Source organism: Mustela lutreola, chromosome 8 (assembly GCF_030435805.1).
Source record: "Mustela lutreola isolate mMusLut2 chromosome 8, mMusLut2.pri, whole genome shotgun sequence".
Taxonomy (NCBI): domain Eukaryota; kingdom Metazoa; phylum Chordata; class Mammalia; order Carnivora; family Mustelidae; genus Mustela; species Mustela lutreola.
In genome coordinates, this window is record NC_081297.1 from 67431563 (window position 1) to 67449589 (window position 18027).

At 42.9% G+C, this 18027-nt stretch overlaps 2 long non-coding RNA genes across 5 annotated transcripts in view; one reads left to right on the top strand and one right to left on the bottom strand.

The window, feature by feature from the left end:
* Positions 1-18027, top strand: part of LOC131838843 (uncharacterized) — an 80545-nt gene that overhangs the window by 45781 nt on the left and 16737 nt on the right. For 3 of the 4 annotated variants that reach the window (XR_009356712.1, XR_009356714.1, XR_009356711.1), the window contains one exon: positions 2422-4907. The exons of the other annotated variant lie outside the window; for it this stretch is intronic. This is a non-coding gene — a long non-coding RNA (uncharacterized LOC131838843). Of the gene's footprint in view, positions 1-2421; positions 4908-18027 lie in introns of those variants that run through there. 4 annotated transcript variants of the gene reach the window in all.
* Positions 1582-12820, bottom strand: LOC131838844 (uncharacterized). Its single transcript, XR_009356715.1, has 2 exons — positions 10411-12820; positions 1582-9817 (listed from the first exon to the last, which is right to left on the bottom strand). It is a non-coding gene; the product is annotated as an uncharacterized LOC131838844 (long non-coding RNA).

The following is an 18027-nucleotide window of genomic DNA, read 5'->3' on the forward strand; positions in this document are numbered from 1 at the left end:
GGTTTTGACAGGATTATTCCGGCTGCTTTGCTTGAAAATAGACTGTAGGACGCAAAGGTGGAGGCATAGTGACCTGTGAAACGGCTATTAACGATAATCCCGGTGGGATGTGACGGTGGTCGGACCCCAGTGTAACAGGGGGAGGCAGGATTCCCAGTGGAAGAGTGGAACTGCTCTCCACTGACATGAGGAAAAGTAGGAATAGAGGAGGGATGGAAAAGATTAGTTCAGTTTCTGACACGTCTAATGAGATGTTTGCTTGCTTATTTATTTATTTATTTTTATTTAAGTTCAATGAATCCCCGTAGAGTTAACACAGTGTTATTAGTTTCAGAAGTGTGACACGCTGGTTCAGCGCTTCCGCACATCATCGGGTGCTCATCCCCGTGCCTCCTTCATCCCTCCCCTCTTTTACCCATCCCCTCCCAACCCCAGCCTCCCCGCTGGTAACCAACAGTTTGTTCTCTATAGTTTAGAGTCTGTGTCTTGGCTTATCTCTCTCTCTGTTTCTTTCTCTCTCCCTCTCTTTTTCTTTCCTCATTTGTTTTGTTTCTTAAATTCCATATATGAGTGAGATCCCATAGTATTTGTCTAACCGACTGACTGCTTAGCATAACATACTCTAGTTCCATCCACATTATTGCAAATGGCAAGATTTCATTCTTTTCTGTGCCTCAGTAATATTCCATTGTATAGATATACCACCTCTTCCTTATTCATTCTTCTGTTGATAGACCCTTGGGCCACTTCCATAGTTTGGCTATTATAAATAACATGTCTATAAAGACAGGGGTGTATGTATCTCTTTGAATTAGAGAGGAACATTCTCATCACCGGAGACTAGAAGTCATCATCAAAATGGATCTGTATGAGCAAACTTTCTAAGGGGACCCTCATCTTCCTTCATTTTCCCTATATTTCCCTAGTCATTTTCCCATTATTAACTGCCCATATCTCTCTGTCTTGTCACTTCTCCACAAATACATTGTTTTCTTTGCTTAAAAAGTATGTAAGTTCTCAGTTCTAAATGCTTCTTTGGATCTTCATTTTCCTTGAGACTCCCATGGGCCCTTAAAAATAGTAAATAAAATGTGCATGTTTTTCTCCTACTCAGCTGAGTTTAGACCTGAGCTAGAGACTTGGTCTGCTGTTTCCAAGTTAACTGCTCTTTCTTCTACTCTGTGCTTTCCATATGCACAGGTGCCTTAAAATCTATTTAAGCAGGTTTCCTTAATGTTTCTAGTTAGCTGGTAAACCTACTGTTGATAGATTCTTGTCAGGTTTGCGGGGGGATATGGAGCACATTGTCCCTTATCCTCCACCACCAGCAACTCTAAACTGGGCTACTCCCAATCCCAGGGTAGATTCTTCCCTGAGAGTAAACTAATTCCTTATTCCCAGGGCCTGGGGTCTAGTTTTCCTGAGAGGGTATATGTGAGAGCTTTAGTGCCAGTTGTAAAGGTAGAGGGCACAGTGCCCAAGATTGTCCTCACTTCTGACACCAACTGTAAGTTCAAGGGCACCCCAAACCACCGTGTGGTTTGGCATTTTCTAGAAAGACTCACCGGACTCACTGAAAGCTGGTTTATCCACAGGTACTCTTTATTACAGAGAGAGGAAAGACAGAGATAAAGTCAGCCTAAGGAAAAGACACACAGAGCAGAGTCCAGGAGGGTTCCAAATACAGAGCTTCTGTGGGCTTTCACCCAGGGAGGTGAGATGTGTTGTATGACATTAACATGTGACAATTCACACAGGGTCTTGTCAACCAGGGAAGCTCACCTCATCCTCAGTGTTCAGTTTTTCTTGGGGCTCCATTACACAGGCAAGATGGACTGATAACATGTTGTTGACCTCAGTCTCCGGGCCACTGATACTGGGAGACCCAAAGCCTTGACCCCAAGTCATGTTGGTCTTTCCAGGGTGGCCAACCCCTTCCCCCCATCTAAATCACATTGTTAGACCCTCCACTGCTCCCCAATAGAATAATACCAGAGAATACCTACTAGCAGCCAGGAGCAAAGGTCAGACCTCTTCAGAGAGTGGTTAATTCTTCACCCCACAGTGCAGCTGACATTTCTTTGCTTCCTGTGTAGTTAGGAAGAGAGCTCAAGAGCTTCAGCTCAGGGGACCAGACTTTTTGAAGAGAGAGCTCTCTTTGGCTGTGCCTGAAAGGCCCTGCTCTTCAGTTCTCCAAGGGAAAATGAGCCCACCCCACACTGGGAAACAGCTCTTAACCAATCAGCAGCACAAACAGCATACTCCAGGAGGCCTCAGATCTCTAATCAGCAACTTGAATCATGCTGAGGAAATTGCCCTTAATGTGTCATCCAAATTTTATGTAGCCCTAAATGTTTCATTTAAATGTAAAACAAAGATAACAGAGTGTATCCTAGTGAAATGTGCCCCTCTTCCAATCAGGCTGTTCTTTCCCTGGCACTCAAAATTCAAACCCTGCTGAGAAGTTATCCTGCATCACTTTTCCAACTAGCAAAACTCCCATCAGAGAGCGCCAACTATTTTTGAGATCTTCAGAGCATTTCAAATACAATGTCACTCAACGATGGAGAACCTTCTTGGGGACAGGCACCAGACTCATTGTGGAGAACACAGAGGCGTATCAGTGGCACATCCTGTCCTCTGGGATCTGACAAGGTCAAGGAGATGCCCATGAAAATAACCCAAGGCAGGTGGGAGAAATGGCACCACACAAACTTACAGGGAAAGAAAGTGAGAAGTTTCTTCCTCAGAGCCTGAGACATAGGCCCATGTCTTGTCCTTTCCAAGACTGAGAAGACTTTCTCTGTTACCTAATCCTGCAACATCTGTCTTACTTTGAAATCAGGCCTCTTTGTGGAAACGCCAGCTGAAAAGTCCACTATGGAGCAATTGCATTCGTTGGAATGCATTTCTACCAGGTGTCAGGTTTTCTTAGCCTTCGCCTTCTTTTAGACCTCTCAGGGTGTCAACATGGCCTCTGGAGGAGGGCACTGACTGAAAGGCAGCGTGAGGGTTCAAATGAAGCCCTGGAGCTTTGTCAGTGGAGCCACATCATGGCTATGAGCTCTGGAGAATTGCAAGAGACAGAGAAGTTTGTGTTTCTGGGAAGACAAGACCAAGCACCAAGCAGTTAGCTGAGATGCTCCCTTCTCTGTGGGCTTAATGAATGATACAATTAAGTTCACAGGTACAGTGTGAACTGTTTTATTTATTAAATTTCTCATAGGCATTTCCATATTAAATGACCTTTTTGAAAAACCAAGAAATAGTTTCATTTTTTTAGTAATATTACATGTGGTAAGGGTAGGAGTGGGATGGGGCCAGGTGGAGCTAGTGCTGACATTAAAAGCAAGAGACTCAGAAGCCCTGTTTCAGTCCATATGCAAATTTTGAGAAGTCATTTAGCTGCTACCTCAGTTTTCCTATCTGTGAAAAATAGCCCCTTAGCCCAGGCCACCCACCTGACACCCATATGAACTGTGTACGTGGCCACATCAACTTTCCAGTACCACAATTTCCATTTGGACCAGTCTCAGTTCCTAAAGGGCCAACAGTAAGTTTCCCATCCCATGGCCTCTCGGTTCTAAGACTGAGCCCTCCTACATCCTCAATCTCATGAACTGACCAGGTCCTACCACCACCTAACATTGCTCCCCTTCACACCCCAGTGGGACATCTTCTCCCTTATGTCACTGCCTTCCAGGAAAGACCACCAGGAACACCCCAGCATAACCAGTGGATGTTTGAGTGTGGGAGTGTTAGAAAAGACCTACAGGATGTAGGCTTGTGCTTGCTGGTTTGGGGGATTGTTCAAGGGAGTAGGGCTTGCTCTAGATCGGGTGCTATTCAGGAGGCTGGCTCATTCTCTGGTTGGTATCATTATAAATGTTAGGTAGGGGGAGGGCAGATTGCAGGGAGACTAGGGGTGTAATTGATAAAGAAGCAGCCATCTGCCATATTAGCTGGGAGAGATGTTTGGTATAATGACTTGGACAAGGTTCAAGTCTTGTCTGTGTTCAGACATGATTATGAAGTGGTCTTGTTTTTATCTTGATCCATCATGATCACAGAGTGGCCTTGTCTGATGCTGAGATTCCCTGAAATTATTTTCCTTCAATACAGAAGAACGCCAAGACTTAGCTAGTGGTGCCAAGCCCTCTCAGAGCAACACCAGAGATGGCACCAGGCCTGCAGTTTTCCTTCTCAGCCAGGAGGGTCTCCTTAGCTGTTGAGGAGGAGGCAGGAAAGACAAGAAGTACACACAGTTTAAGGAGGCCACTCTCAGATACTGGCCAAGCCCTTGCATGACCCCAACATGGAGTGATTCCTTACGTGTCATGCCTCTCTCCCCTGCATTGCCTCACCTCTGTCCTTGTCTGTGAAGTCCTCTGCTTTTCCTTCTTTTTTCACCCTAAATCCTACCCAGATCAGATACAGACATACCAAGACCACTGATGGCGTTCAGGGCTCCTACCTCAAAATATGGCACCTTAGCCTACTGGATATTTTAAGCTGAAGGAATTTGAGAACATGGCAGAAGCAGGAAGGTCAGTGTGACCTCCTTCCCATCTCAGCCTTCTTCCCCAAAATAAGTCATAAAGTCCTCATGTGAGACCCCGTGCCTTTGTTACACCCAGTCCCTGGGGGAAAGAAGCATGCTATCTCTAAAGACAAAGGGACACCAAGAAGAATCCTAACAAACAGGACTTGCTAGGTTTCCCCAGTTTACTCCTCTTACCAGATACTCCTCGTCCTGTCATATTCCCCCATGACTGTCCACTCTCCATCAAACCTGGCATAAAAGCGCACAGGTCTAACTGCTTCTTCAGGTCTTCATGTCCTTATGAAGGCTTCAGCGTTGTAGAAGACTTACACTAAATAAAATTCACGTGCATTTCTTCTGTTTACCTGTCTTTGTCAGTTTGATTTTCAGATCCAGTCAGGGACCCTAAGAGGATCGAGGACAAGTTTTCCCTCCACTAACCCAGATAGAGCTTTTACCTCCCAGCTGGTTAAAGCCCTCAAGGCCATCACCCATACATTGTAGCTCTTTGTGATTTGCTCATTGATTCTTGTGGATTTGTTTGTTTTCTCCAATTGTACTATAGATCTTACTTAGCCTGGCTGGTTCTTTCCCATCATCCATATCTCAACCTAAATGGGCCCCTAAAAGAGGACCTCCCAGGCCACTCCAACTAAAATATTATACCCGGTTCAAATCATCCTCTCCCTTTGCCTTGGTTTTTTCTCTTCATTCCTTGATCACTCTCTGAAATGATTTTAATTTTAAGGTTATTTTCTGTCGCCACGGGCCACTCCAATATTAGTACTAGGAAAGCGAGTATTTTGTCTGCCTTGTTCATTCCTGTATCTCCAGGGCCTTGTCAATGTTATGTTTTTGACAGTCAATATGCATTTACTGCAAGCTCGTGTGTGGGGTATGGTAAGTGCCCCGTATGTGTATGTGTATGCTGTCGGGGAGGCAGGGGAAGGATGTTGGAATAGAAACATAAAATCCTTGCCTTCCTGTGGTTTACAAGCCAAGTGCCTCGGTTCTTGAATGGTTTTGGATTAAGCAAATAGGTGTTAGCAGATGTTCATCTCTAAATACTGCTAATTGATGTCCTGATTGCCAATCATTTAAAAAGCTGAATGGTCCTAATTGGACTGTTTCAGCGGCTACAAACACTTTGTAATTAAACTCCACTTTTGAAAAGGGAGTTTTGAAATTCAGAATTTTCTTTGATAATTTTCCTAAATTCATAAAATTTTAAATTATAAATCAGTGAGGATTCCATGCAGGATTAAATTCCGGCTTCAACTTTCCCATGAAGAGTTTAGATGATGTGGCTAGAAAGGAAATAACAATAATCACTGGGGGGTGGGGGGGGCTGTCAAATAAAAATTCCATTTCTTTGTTTAGGTCCTCACTTTCCTGTTATTGTCTGGTGTGACTTTTTGTAGTTGTTTATGATGAAGGAACTTTCATTTTCATCAGTTAACCTTGGCCACTATAGTGGCTCAGTTCAGCTACTGTTTATCAGTTCACAGCACCAGACCAGGCAGGAGCCAAGCCATAGATTGTCTAATGCTTCTAGAATAAGAGGCGACTTCAGCCAGGCGCCTCTATATACGTTAGCCAAATAATATTTTTGACTTTGAATTATCTGCTCAATTATTTAGCCTTCCATGGCCTTCAGTACCTGTGTGTGGAAATTGGATGCAGGTATTTCTGAGGTGTGAGAAATCTCACCTATCTCCTTTGGTTTGGTTTGGTTTGGTTTAGGTGGTTCTAGATTGCAAAGTGCTGCAGAGGGCTTTCAACAATCAAATGGAACTCTTCGTATGCATGAAAACAGATCAGGAAGGCTACCCAGAATGCCCTCTGGGTAAGAAGCAGGATTTGGGAAACTAAGCCAAGGCAGACATTGGCTTTATCTGTACAGTTTGAATTGTTTTTCTTTTTCTTTTTTTAAGATTTTATTTATTTATTTGAAAGAGACCGAGTGTGTCCATAAGCAAGGGGAGCAGCAGGCAGAGGGAGAGGCAGGCTCCCTGATGAGCAGGAAGCCCCATGTGGGGCTCGATCCCAGGACCCTAAGATCATGACCTAAGCTGAAGACCATTGCTTAGCTGACTGAGCCATCCAGGCACCCCTGTTTGAATTTTTCATAGTGAGAATACATTTGTGTATTTGTGTTAGTCATATAATAAGATAATTTCTCCCAAATAATTAAGCAAGAAAAAGAAATTAAAAGCATCCAAATTGGAAAGGAAGAGATAAACTCTTTTGCAAATGATACAGAGCTTTCCAATGACCCCACCAAAAACTTGTTAGAACTAATAAATGAATTCAGTAAGTTACAGGATATAAAATCAATACACAAAAATCTGTTGTATTTATACATAATAGTAACTAGCAGAGAAATAATTTTTTTAAAAAAATCCTGTTTACAAATGCACCAAAAAGAATAAAATAACTAGGAAAAAACTTATGAAGAAAGTAAAAAAACTTATAAACTGAAAAGCATAAGACATTAATGAAAGAAACGAGGTGACACAAATAAATGGAAAGATATTCCATGCTCATGGATTGGAAGAATTAGTATTGTTAAAATGTCTATATTACCCAAAGCCATCTGCAGATTCCATATAATCCCTATCAAAATTCCAATGGCTTTTTTCACAGAAATAGAACAAATATTCCTAAAATTGGCATGGAACTAGAGAAGACCCCAAATAGCCAAAGCAATCTTGAGAAAGAAGAACAAAACTAGAGGTTTCATATTTTCTGATTTCAAACTATATTATAAAACTATAATAACCTAAACAATATCAGATTGACCTTAAAACAGATACATAGATCAATGAATAGAACAGTGCCCAGAAATAAACCCATGTGTATATGGTCAATTAATTCATGACAAAGAAGCCAAGAATATATGGTGGGAAAAGGACAGTCTCTCCATTAGATAAACGGTGTTGGGAAAACCGAACAACCACATGCAAAAGAACGAAACTAGACTGTTTTTTACACCACACATAAAAAATTAACTCAAAATGCATTAAAGATTTGAATGTAAGACATAAAACAATGAAACTCCTAGAAGAAAACCTAGAAACAAAGCTCTTTGACCTCAGTGTTGCTGATGATTTTTTGGATCTGACTCCAAAAGCAAGGGCAACAAAAGAGAAAAATCAAACTAAAAAGCTTCTGCACAGGGATGCCTGGGTAGCTCAGTTGTTAAGCATCTGCTTTCAGCTCAGGTCATGACTCCAGGGTCCTGTGATTGAGCCCGCATCCGGTTCCTGGCTCAACGGGGAGCCTGCTTCTCCCTCTCCCACTCCCCCTGCTTGTGTTCCCTCTCTTCCTATCTCTTTCTCTGTCAAACAAATAAATAAAATCTTTAAAAAAAAAAGCTTCTGCACAGCAAAGGAAGCAATCAACAAAATGAAAAGGCAACCTACTGAATGGGAGAAAAACTTAACAAATCATATATCTGGTAAGTAATTAATATTCCAAATACATAAAGAACTCACACAACCAGCTGCAGAAACCAAAACCAAAACCGAACCAAACAATCCAGCTGAAAATAGACACAGAATCTGAATAGATGTTTTTCTAAAGAAGACAAAACAGATGGCCAACAGACACATGAAAAGATACTCAACGTCACTCATCAAATCTAAACCAGAATGGGATATTGCCTCATACCCGTTGGAATGGCCAGTATCAAAAATAAAAGAAATAAGTGTTGGTGAGCATGTGGAGAAAAGGGAACCCTGTGCACTGTTGGTAGGAAGGCAGACTGGCGCAGCCACTATGGAAAACAGTATGGTGTTTCCTCAAATAATGAAAAACATAATTACTACATAATTCAGCAATTCCACATCTGGGTATATATCCCAGGAAAACAAAAACTCTAACTTGAAAAGGTACATGCATACCCATGCTCACTGTAATATCATTTACAATAGGCAGGATATGGAGATAGCCTAAGTGTCCGTAGAGGGATGAATGGATAAACAAGTTGTGGTACGGACATACAGTGGAATACTAGTCAGCTATAAACAAAAAAAGAAATCTTGCCATTTGTGACAACATGAATGGACCTTGAGGGCATTATGCAAGTGAAATAAGTCAGACAGAAAAATACAGACACCGTATGATCTCACTTATACACGGAATCTAAAAACAACAACAATAAACCCAGCTCATAGGAACAGAGTACAGATTAGAGGTTGCCAGTGGTGAGGGGTGGGTGTTGGGCAAACCGGGTTAAAAGGATCAAGAGGCACACCAACTTCCAGTTATAAGATCAATAAGTCATGGAGAGATAATGTAGTTTGGTGACTATAGTTAATAATACTGTATTGCATATTTAATAAACAAAAATCCTCAGCACAAGAGAAAAAAATTGTAACTATGTATGGCAATGGATTTTGAACTAGACTTATTGTAGAGATCATTTTGTAATATATATAAATACCTAATCATGGTTGATACCTGAAATGAACACAATGTTGTATGTCAATTATTTGAAAAAATAACAATTTCAAAAAATAAGTTTAAGAGAGGCAAATACACAAGGAATGTCATATTCTCAGATTCCATATCAAGCAACTAAAGAGGATCTCTGCTGTCAGTGAGATTGTACACATTTTCCTGAAATTCGCAAGCAGAAGGAAGAGAAGTGTTCCTGGAGGTCCCTGGTGGTTCCTTTGTGAGAAGCCGGCTGTTCCCTGTGGATGTCTTATTGATGACTCCTGGTCTGCAGCTCATTTTCCAGGAACTTTCAGCTCCCAACTGGATGTCTTTTCTTCTCTTCTAGTGCCTCCTCCAGCCCCCCAGGTAGTCCTGCTCGGCTACCATCTTATGTCACTGCATTTTCAGGGTCTCCCCCTTCCACGGCTGACCTGTTATTGATGGGAGATCAGTTTTGACTCTTCTCTGTCACTGCCAAATTTCAGTCCCCAGCCCATAGGTCCGTCGGCACTTCTGAAGGAGCAAGGTGTTCTTGAGCTCTCCTGAAGTGACTCTACCCAGCGGGATCCCTAACACAGGGACAGTCAAAATCGATAGGTTGGTAACAACCCACGAGATATTCTGACAGGAACGGCCTTTCCAAACAGGGTGGCACTGGGTCCAGCAGTAGATCTAATATCTCTTGGGAGTTAGAATTGAGAACCGTGGATGTTTGCAGTGAGAGGTTGTACAGAATGTGCAGCAGAAGGAGACTTGAAGTAGAAATGGGGCCATGAGGAGCCAGGAGCACACTGCGGTTGAGAGGAGGCAGAATCAGCGGGCCCGCAGCTACTGTAAAAAAGGATGGTGAGTACAAGGTGGGGGGTGGGGGAACCAGTTGACAATGAAAGAGAAGCGGAGAAGCTCAAGGAAGAAAACCTGCAGAGAATTGTATGGGTCACGTTCATGGTGGGAGCCTTCCAGAAGACCCTGGAATTCTACTGCCTGAGCTCCCAAGATGGTCTTGGCCTCTACAGGACTTTCTCCTCCCAGTCTCCTTGAGCCTAATTCTGATATTCTTCCTAAGTTTCCTGAAACCCGATTCCTCTGCTTTGCCTGGATTCCCTGGGACTTGGCCACGCTTCTGAAATCACTGTTTCCTCATTTCTTAAAAAAGAAAAAAAAAAAAAAAAAAAAGCCAGCACATGCTTCATTACCTCAATGACCTGTGTCTTAGACTTAAAATGGAGAGAGTCTTCCTCAAATGAGCAGCTTGCCACGCAGGTGTCCCCTCTCCAGAGGGTAGGAGGGACAAAGCTGAGCAGAATGGGAAAGGCCTGGGCTTCCAAGCACACTTGTCTGAGCCATAGTCCAGAATCAACCAAAGGTGAGTTGTGAGACTTTGGGCAAGTTACTGAACTACTTCTGGGACCCATCCTTCCTACCTTGAAATGTCGATGGCGCAGGACCGCTATGAGACCCCAGTCTGGTTCATGCAAGCAGCTGGTGAACAAGAGTTCACACTTGATCCAAGTCCATACCCTTCCTTATTCTCTCTGGCTGTTTCCTATCTTGCACAGTAAAGGCCAACACGCCCATCCCCCTTCTGTAGCGGCAGCTACGGTTAACATCATCCGCTTCCTGTCTCCCCAGATTCTACTGTTTAACTGTTTTGTGCTTACACACTTAAAGAGTAAGAGTCAGTCTGGCCAAAGCTGTAAACATAGATTTGGGGGGGAGTTTGGATCCATTTCTTTGGTATCTACTGAGAGTTCATAAGAAGAAAATGATAAGGAGCCCCATGATGGGACAGTCAAGTTCAGGCCAGTGTCTACCTACACCCAGTCTGCCATCAACAAATATTTATTGAGCTCCTCTTATGTACAAAGGTACTATCAAGATAGAAGGTACCACAACCGTGAAAGGGATGTAATTGCTGTACAGAGAGGTTGCATCACAGTAAGTTTATTTTGAGTTCACTTATTCAGGAATCGCAAATGTATGCTGGATATTTGAATGATGTAATGAACGCCCTGTGAGCTGTGCCTAACTCTCCTTACAAGATCTGAACTAGGACCAACTAAGATTTAATACAGAAGTGTCCCTTGCCCAGAGCCCAAGTGTCTTGCTCCTCCCCAGGTCTCACTAAGTATTTAGAATGAGTGACTCTAGATGCTGCAGAATCAGCAAACATCTGGAAATCTGGCTGAGCTAAAATGGATATTACTGTGTAGAAAAATACATGGTAACATTTTGATTATGGTGGTACCAAATTACCCTAAATCATAAATTTGTGAGGCATCCAAACACATATTCTTCCTCAGAAATTAATCTGCCTCTTTTTCCTGCTTGGACCTCTTTCTCCTGCAAGCCTACAGATTGTAATTTCTAGAAAGGGATATGTACAGATCTTTCTGAAAGAAACTGTTTACTCTAAATTCTTTTCTTTTTCTTTTAAGATTTTATTTATTTATTTGGGAGAGAGAGAGAGAGAGACAGAGAGAGAGAGAACACAAGCAGGGGGAGTGGGAGAAAGAGAAGCAGGCCTCCCTCTGAGCAGGGAGCCTGATGTGGGGATCGATCCCAACACCCTGGGATCATGACCTGAGCCAAAGGCAGATGCTTAACCGACTGAGCCACACAGATGCCCCTGCTCTAAATTCTAATAATCTCAGAGAAGTGGCTTTTCGTGCCCTGCTGACCTCCTTCTCTCAAAACAAAACAAAAGCAAGACGACAGCAACAACAAAAAAACCCATAAGCCAAAAAACCGAGCATCCTCAATAATCAAATTAGTCAGTGTAAAATACGGATATCCCACAAGCATAGTCAATTATTTCTTAGGCATAAAAGACAAATGCAAACATAATTGTTCTGCCAACTTCAAAATCCGCTTTGAAAAAAATACAAACCACAGCATCCACAATTCTCCGAGGACAATGAAATGAGGACGAATCTTCAATGAAAAATGCAACGAGAAAACTTGAGAGATAATTCACTTTTCCTACCACAAAACAAATGTTCCTCCAAAATATATATCTCAAGTCTGTATAAATCTCCGCTTGAGGAAAGAGCAAAAATCTCATCAGCAAGAAGATCACTACCGTTGTCAGTGAAGTAATGAAAAGTTAGACAAGGGAGTGATCTAGAACCTAAATTATATTTACCTTCTCTGGAAGCACTTATCATTTGTCATGTAATATACACTTACGCTCTATGCCTTTGTCTAAAGGTTGGGCAGAATCTGTTTAATCAGCAGAAATGTTAACTTAAAAAAATGAAATGACTGACTTTTCACACTGAAGCCCTTTATATGAGAAGTTCTGCTACAGCGAACATCCCAGAATAGCTTGCTTAGGTGGCCTCAAATGCCAGTACCCGAGGGGAGAAAACACTTCATCAAGAAAAGGTCAAATTAAACCAGGAGAATAGGATGTGACATCTAATTACCATCTCCCAACTCGACACTTAGTCGTCAGGTAAGTACCATCGGGCAAGAGAATGGATGGAAAAGAACATCTTAAAGGGAAGGATCCAAATGACCAAAATTGTTCAAAAAAGAAGTGGCTAGGATACTGCTTTGAGATCCATACCATGAATCCAGTGTCATTACAATGCTGCGTTCAGTGAGATCCAGTTTATCTCATGATTAAGAGATGTGGAATGGGGTCTAAGACACACCATTTCGTCCTACTTCACTTAATTTTATTTTTAAGACTTTTTTTCTATCATCATCATCATCAAATATTTAAGAAGTTACTGTGTGCCTCTTAAGTAGAGGGGCCAGAATATCTACCAGCCAGCATAGTAAGGCTCTTCCCTGCTACTTCAGCTCCCATCGTCCTTTTTTTTTTTTTTTTTTTTTTTTTTTCCTACGAAAAGACCCTTTCTGGGAATCCCTCTGGCAGTCCATCTATACATCTTGGATGTGGCAGGCTTCGTGTGACTCCTCCCCACCTAAGGCAATTCTGGGTCTTACACCTGCCACCTGCTCAACTCTCCCAGGTCAGAGTAGAGCATGGGTTTTTGAAAGATACTGATAGAAGAGAAATCTATCAAACACCTCAGATACACAGGTCTTCTGTCGTTATTAGGGATGTGTTCCTCCCAGAATCTTCACTTTTCCTTTTCTGTGTCTCAGGAATGGGAATGCCATCTTACCCATCAAGAAGTCATATAATGACCTTTACAGATTTTTCAAGCCAGTCATCCTGAGTTTTCCCCTAAAGTGCCTTTGTCTTCTTAGAATTTTTCTGTTGTAGGTTCCTTGGAGAAGCCTTAAATAGCTGAGCTCTGTGTGTGTGTGTATGTGTGTGTGTGTGCCTGTTGATTGTGCTCTCTCTATGGCTCCTGCATCCTTTCTCCTTGAAGTCCAAGAGACAGTCTCTATATAAGAAGAATCACTCTGTGTGGACAGATACACTGCCTGCACAAGGAAGAGCTCTGTGAAAGGCACCCTTTATTCATATTCAGTGAGATTAATCTGATTAATTATAATGCTATTGAATTGCCCAAATTCTGAGACCCCCTAAAGACGACCACCAGAGTCCAGAGTCAAAGCCAAACAGCAAGGGGTCGTTTATTACGAGTTTGAACCCGGACCTCCACGCACTTGTTACCGGTGACGTTAAGAGGTCCCGTGCTCAGGACCACAACATCTTTTATACACTTTTTTTGGGGAGGCAGGGACTTAGCATACATCATAGTATCTTGTAACAAATTGCCACGTAGCGCGGGAAAATAAAAAAGCAACTCTATAATATGACTGGCACACTACAGAGCAGGAAAAGGCTGGGAACAGATTATTGGTTAGGTCAAAGGGCTGTCATTCTTCAAACTACTTAGTTGCCGCCGCTAGGGTATGTGTCACCTCAGGATTGGCTGGGGTCTCCCTGTCAAGCCGCGGGGCGCCAGATCGCTATTATCTCTTGCACCCAGAGCTGGGTGGGGGGGTCGGGAACAGTCACTTCTGGGTGGGGGTTTCTCTGGCGCCAGGTGGCTGTTATCTCTCGGCCCAGAGCCGGGGTGGGGGGGCGGGGGGGGGTGTCCCGGAGCGGCCATTCTGTCAGGTTCAATTCTGGGCGGGGGATGTGTGGTTACAGAGTATCTATAGAAAGTCTGCTGGTATTTTTCCATCTCCTCATGGGTTAGCAAGCGAAGGTACAGAAGCAGAAATAGCAGTTAGGTGTATAATGGTCATAATTTTATTCCCTAAGCTTCTCACTATCATTTGTAAGAACATCATGTCAAGGATACAGGCAGAATGAGATAAGTAAAAATTCTGGGGTTTTAGAGAGGCAAAGCATAGTCATGATACTCCTGATTATCATCTCCAGAAAACTGAAGTTCAGGAAGCAGTTTTTCACCACCAAACCGCTATATTTTACCCCACAGTGGACCGTAGGGAATGTCCTTTCCTCCTTAGAGGGTTCTCAGCGAGCCATCCCTCTTGTTTATTTCTCTCTGCCTAGATGTGCTTATTAATAACTAATGAGTTCAATGACTTGTAAATTTATTCATTCAATACCTGCTCCCAAACCTTGCTACTCATTCCAGAAAGGATTTAAGTTAGATGGATGTCATTCATGGGGAAACACAAAGGGACAGTCTTCAGCATTTCTTCACGAAGTTCTTTGTCCCCTACCTGGGCTTCTTCTCCTTGTCTCTCTGAACCAAGTAGCAAGCCCCACTCTTTGAAGACCTGAGACCCGTCCCATCCTTCTCTTCTAAAGTAACTGTAAAGGACCTGGCCCCTTTATCGCTTCCCTCTGAAGATACATGGTTTCTAAATATCTCCTTTGAGCTCCAAATCCACATGCACAAAACATCTGATAAAGAAAAAGATACTTCAGGGAGCTTTCCAGGAGCTTTCCCCTGAAACATGGTCTTCCAGGTTAAAATGAATCCAAATCATGACAAGACATTTCTTGGGCTCCACCCATCAGAGTGTGTTCAGGGAAAGTGAAACTGATCAATAGGAATTTACCCAGACATTTTCCACATACGCTTGTTCATGTCATGCCTCGTAACTCTAGAAGGACTGCTCTTACAGAAACATGACGTGTTTTTTGCTTCTCCCTGCCCATCACTGCAGTGAGCCTACAGTCCTCCTGCCCAAGATCAAACATGTTTTTATATCTCCCTGTCCACTTGGGAAAATGCTTCTAGTTTTCCTGGGGATGTTTTTCCAACAGGAAGAATATAAAGACAGAAAATAGCTCAGTGTTAGCGCCTGGGTGGCTCAATGGGTTGAGCCTTTGCCTTTAGCACAGGTCATGATCTCAGGGTCCTGGGATCAAGCCCCGTATCGGGATCTCTGCTCAGCAGGAAGCCTGTTTCCCTCTCTCTCTCTCTGCCTGCCTCTCTGCCTACTTGTGATCACTGTCTGTCAAATAAATAAATAAATAAAATCTTCAAAAAAAGAAAATAGCTCAGTTGATAAACGTGGTCATCTTTCACTTCAAAATGGACATACTCTTTCCCATATGTTGGGAATTATGGAGAGGTTCTTTATCATCCCATTATACTCAGCTGTTGTTTACTTTTTGTGAATTGAATGTTGACAATTATAGTTTGAGCGTTTTTTTTTTTTTAACAGCATATGCTGAACAAGATAAAATATTTAGAACAACTTACTTTGGACTTAGTAATTATGCTACATTCTTTCAGCCCATTTATGACTAAATTAGAACATTTAGTAATGTTTGGTGACAACTCCCACACTTTGTAAGCACCAAGGGGAGAAAATATAATTTATTTAATTGGTTTTCATTTGGAAGGGAAATAATCCCATTTCAAGCATCTCAGTGTTAGAAAAGACGCTATATCCTCCATGAAAATACACAGATGCTCATACATTTGGGAAATTAACATATATCTTCCTCGAGGAAACTTAGGAAGGGGATTTCATTACATTACAACCATTCCTTCATCCATCTATTTTTGTAGGATTGCTACCTGTCACCTGCTAGTCACCTCCCGTATTCTTTACAGAAGCCATGAACTTTAGACAAGAGATGAAGCTATTAAATTATTGTTGGTTTTTGTGCCACAGACTAAATGGCATCATATATTCAATAAGCACATAAGGAATGCCCACTCTGTTATGCTGGGCCTGTGCTGGGCACGGAGATTCTGAGATGAGTGAAATGTGGTCCCTTGCTCAAATATCTTGTGAATTAAAGGTAGAGCCAAAGAGGAAAATGCACAATTACAGCTCTGTAGAGCAGAGAGGACACAGAGGGACACCCAAATCAGCCAAAATGGGAAGGGGGTTTGGCAGCAGGGCAGCTGAGAAATACTACAGAGAGTGGGCAACATTTGAGTCAGGGAGAGAGCGCTGTGTGAAGCCCCCACACAAAAGCCCAGAGGCAGGAAGGAGAATGCGCCCCTGAGTCCGCCGCAGATACTGGGTCGGTGCTGAGCTGACCGGAAAGGGAATTCGGACTGAAAAGTTACGTGCAGAGTGGATCGGGCTGGGCTTTGCTCTTGAAGTTGACGCTGAATTCGTAAGGGCATGGGGAGCCCAGGAAGGATTCTGCGCTTTTCCTGGTGTCTTCCTGGTGTCATCCACCTTCCTGGATGGAAGGAAGCTAGGGAGAGGACGGTCTCCGCTCCAGGAACCTGAACCAGGACTGTGGCAAAGGGGTGCAGAGGTGAGGGCAGACCTGCGTGAGCTTTCAGGGCAGATCAGATATGTTTTAAATGTGGAAAATCTTGTTTGTAGGAGAGAATCTACAGATACAGGAAGAGCTTTCTATCCTCTGCTTGTTTGTCTAAAAGTGGGGTAGAAGTTTTCCCTTATGAATTTTTCATCCTTTTCTGCCCCTAGACCAGGGAGGCAGGAATGACTCGAATCTCTGGAAATGGAGAGTTGACACCGAGATGAGTCTACATAAACAGACCTTGCCAAGAGAACAGTCATCTTCCTTTAGTTCTCCCATATATTTCCTAGCTACTTTCCCATGGTTTATCACTGCTTGAGGCCCAAACCTCCTTTCGTTAGTTAAAAAGGGATGTCAGCCCTTGAGACTAACTGCTTTCTTTGAACTTCACTCCTTTCTGAGGACTCCTATGCATGTAAATAGTAATAAAAGTGATGTGCCTTTTCTCTTGTTAATCTGTCTTCTGTTCGTTTAATTCACTGGTCCCCAAAGACAAAACAGAAGAGCAGAGAGGAAAAGGTTTTCTTCCCGGACAACATACATCATCTCACTGAATCCTCATCTCTCTTAGTGGGGAAGGGACTGCTGTTATCCCATTACATGGGATACTCCGTCAAGAGATGTTAAGGAGCTGGTCCAAGATCAAGCAGCTAATAGGTGACAGAGCTGGGATCTAGACCCCTGGGTAGATCTACAGAGCCTGATTGTCTAACAACTATGCTGTAATCCCAGCATGATGAAGAGACAGCCTAACAGAGCCAGCGGGGACAGATTAGGGTGCCAGGAAATCCATAGTCTAATCCTGATCCTGCCACTACCAACAATAAAGTTAACCATGTAAGTATCTGTGTTGTCCTCTGTAGTTCAGATAACAAAATAATAATGATAACAATCTATTGCATGAGATGTGGTATGGCTTTGAGTAAATCATTGTAATGGGTTGAATTATGTCCCTCCCACAAACTTCAGATGTTGACCTCTTAACTCCTACACCCCAGAATGTGACCTTATTTGGACATAGGAGATATCAGGATGAGCCGTAATCCAATCTGAGTCATGCCCCTATAGGACAGCAGGACATAGATTTACAGAGGGGAGAAACTGTGAAGACATCTGGAGAAGATAGCCATCCACATGACAAAGGCCTCAGAACAAAGGCTCCAGAAGAAACTAACGCTGGCACCCGCCCCCCCCCCCGCCCCCGCCCAAAAAAAAGTTTTGATCTCAGACTTCTAGCCTCCAGAATCGTGAGAAAGTAAATTCCTGTTGTTTAAGCCACCCAGGATGTGGTACTCGGTTATGGCAGCCCTCGCAAAGTGAATGCAATCATAGAATCTTGCTGTGTGTTATCAACACACAGTTTTCAAATTCCTATTATGTCCCTGGCACTACTGTCATC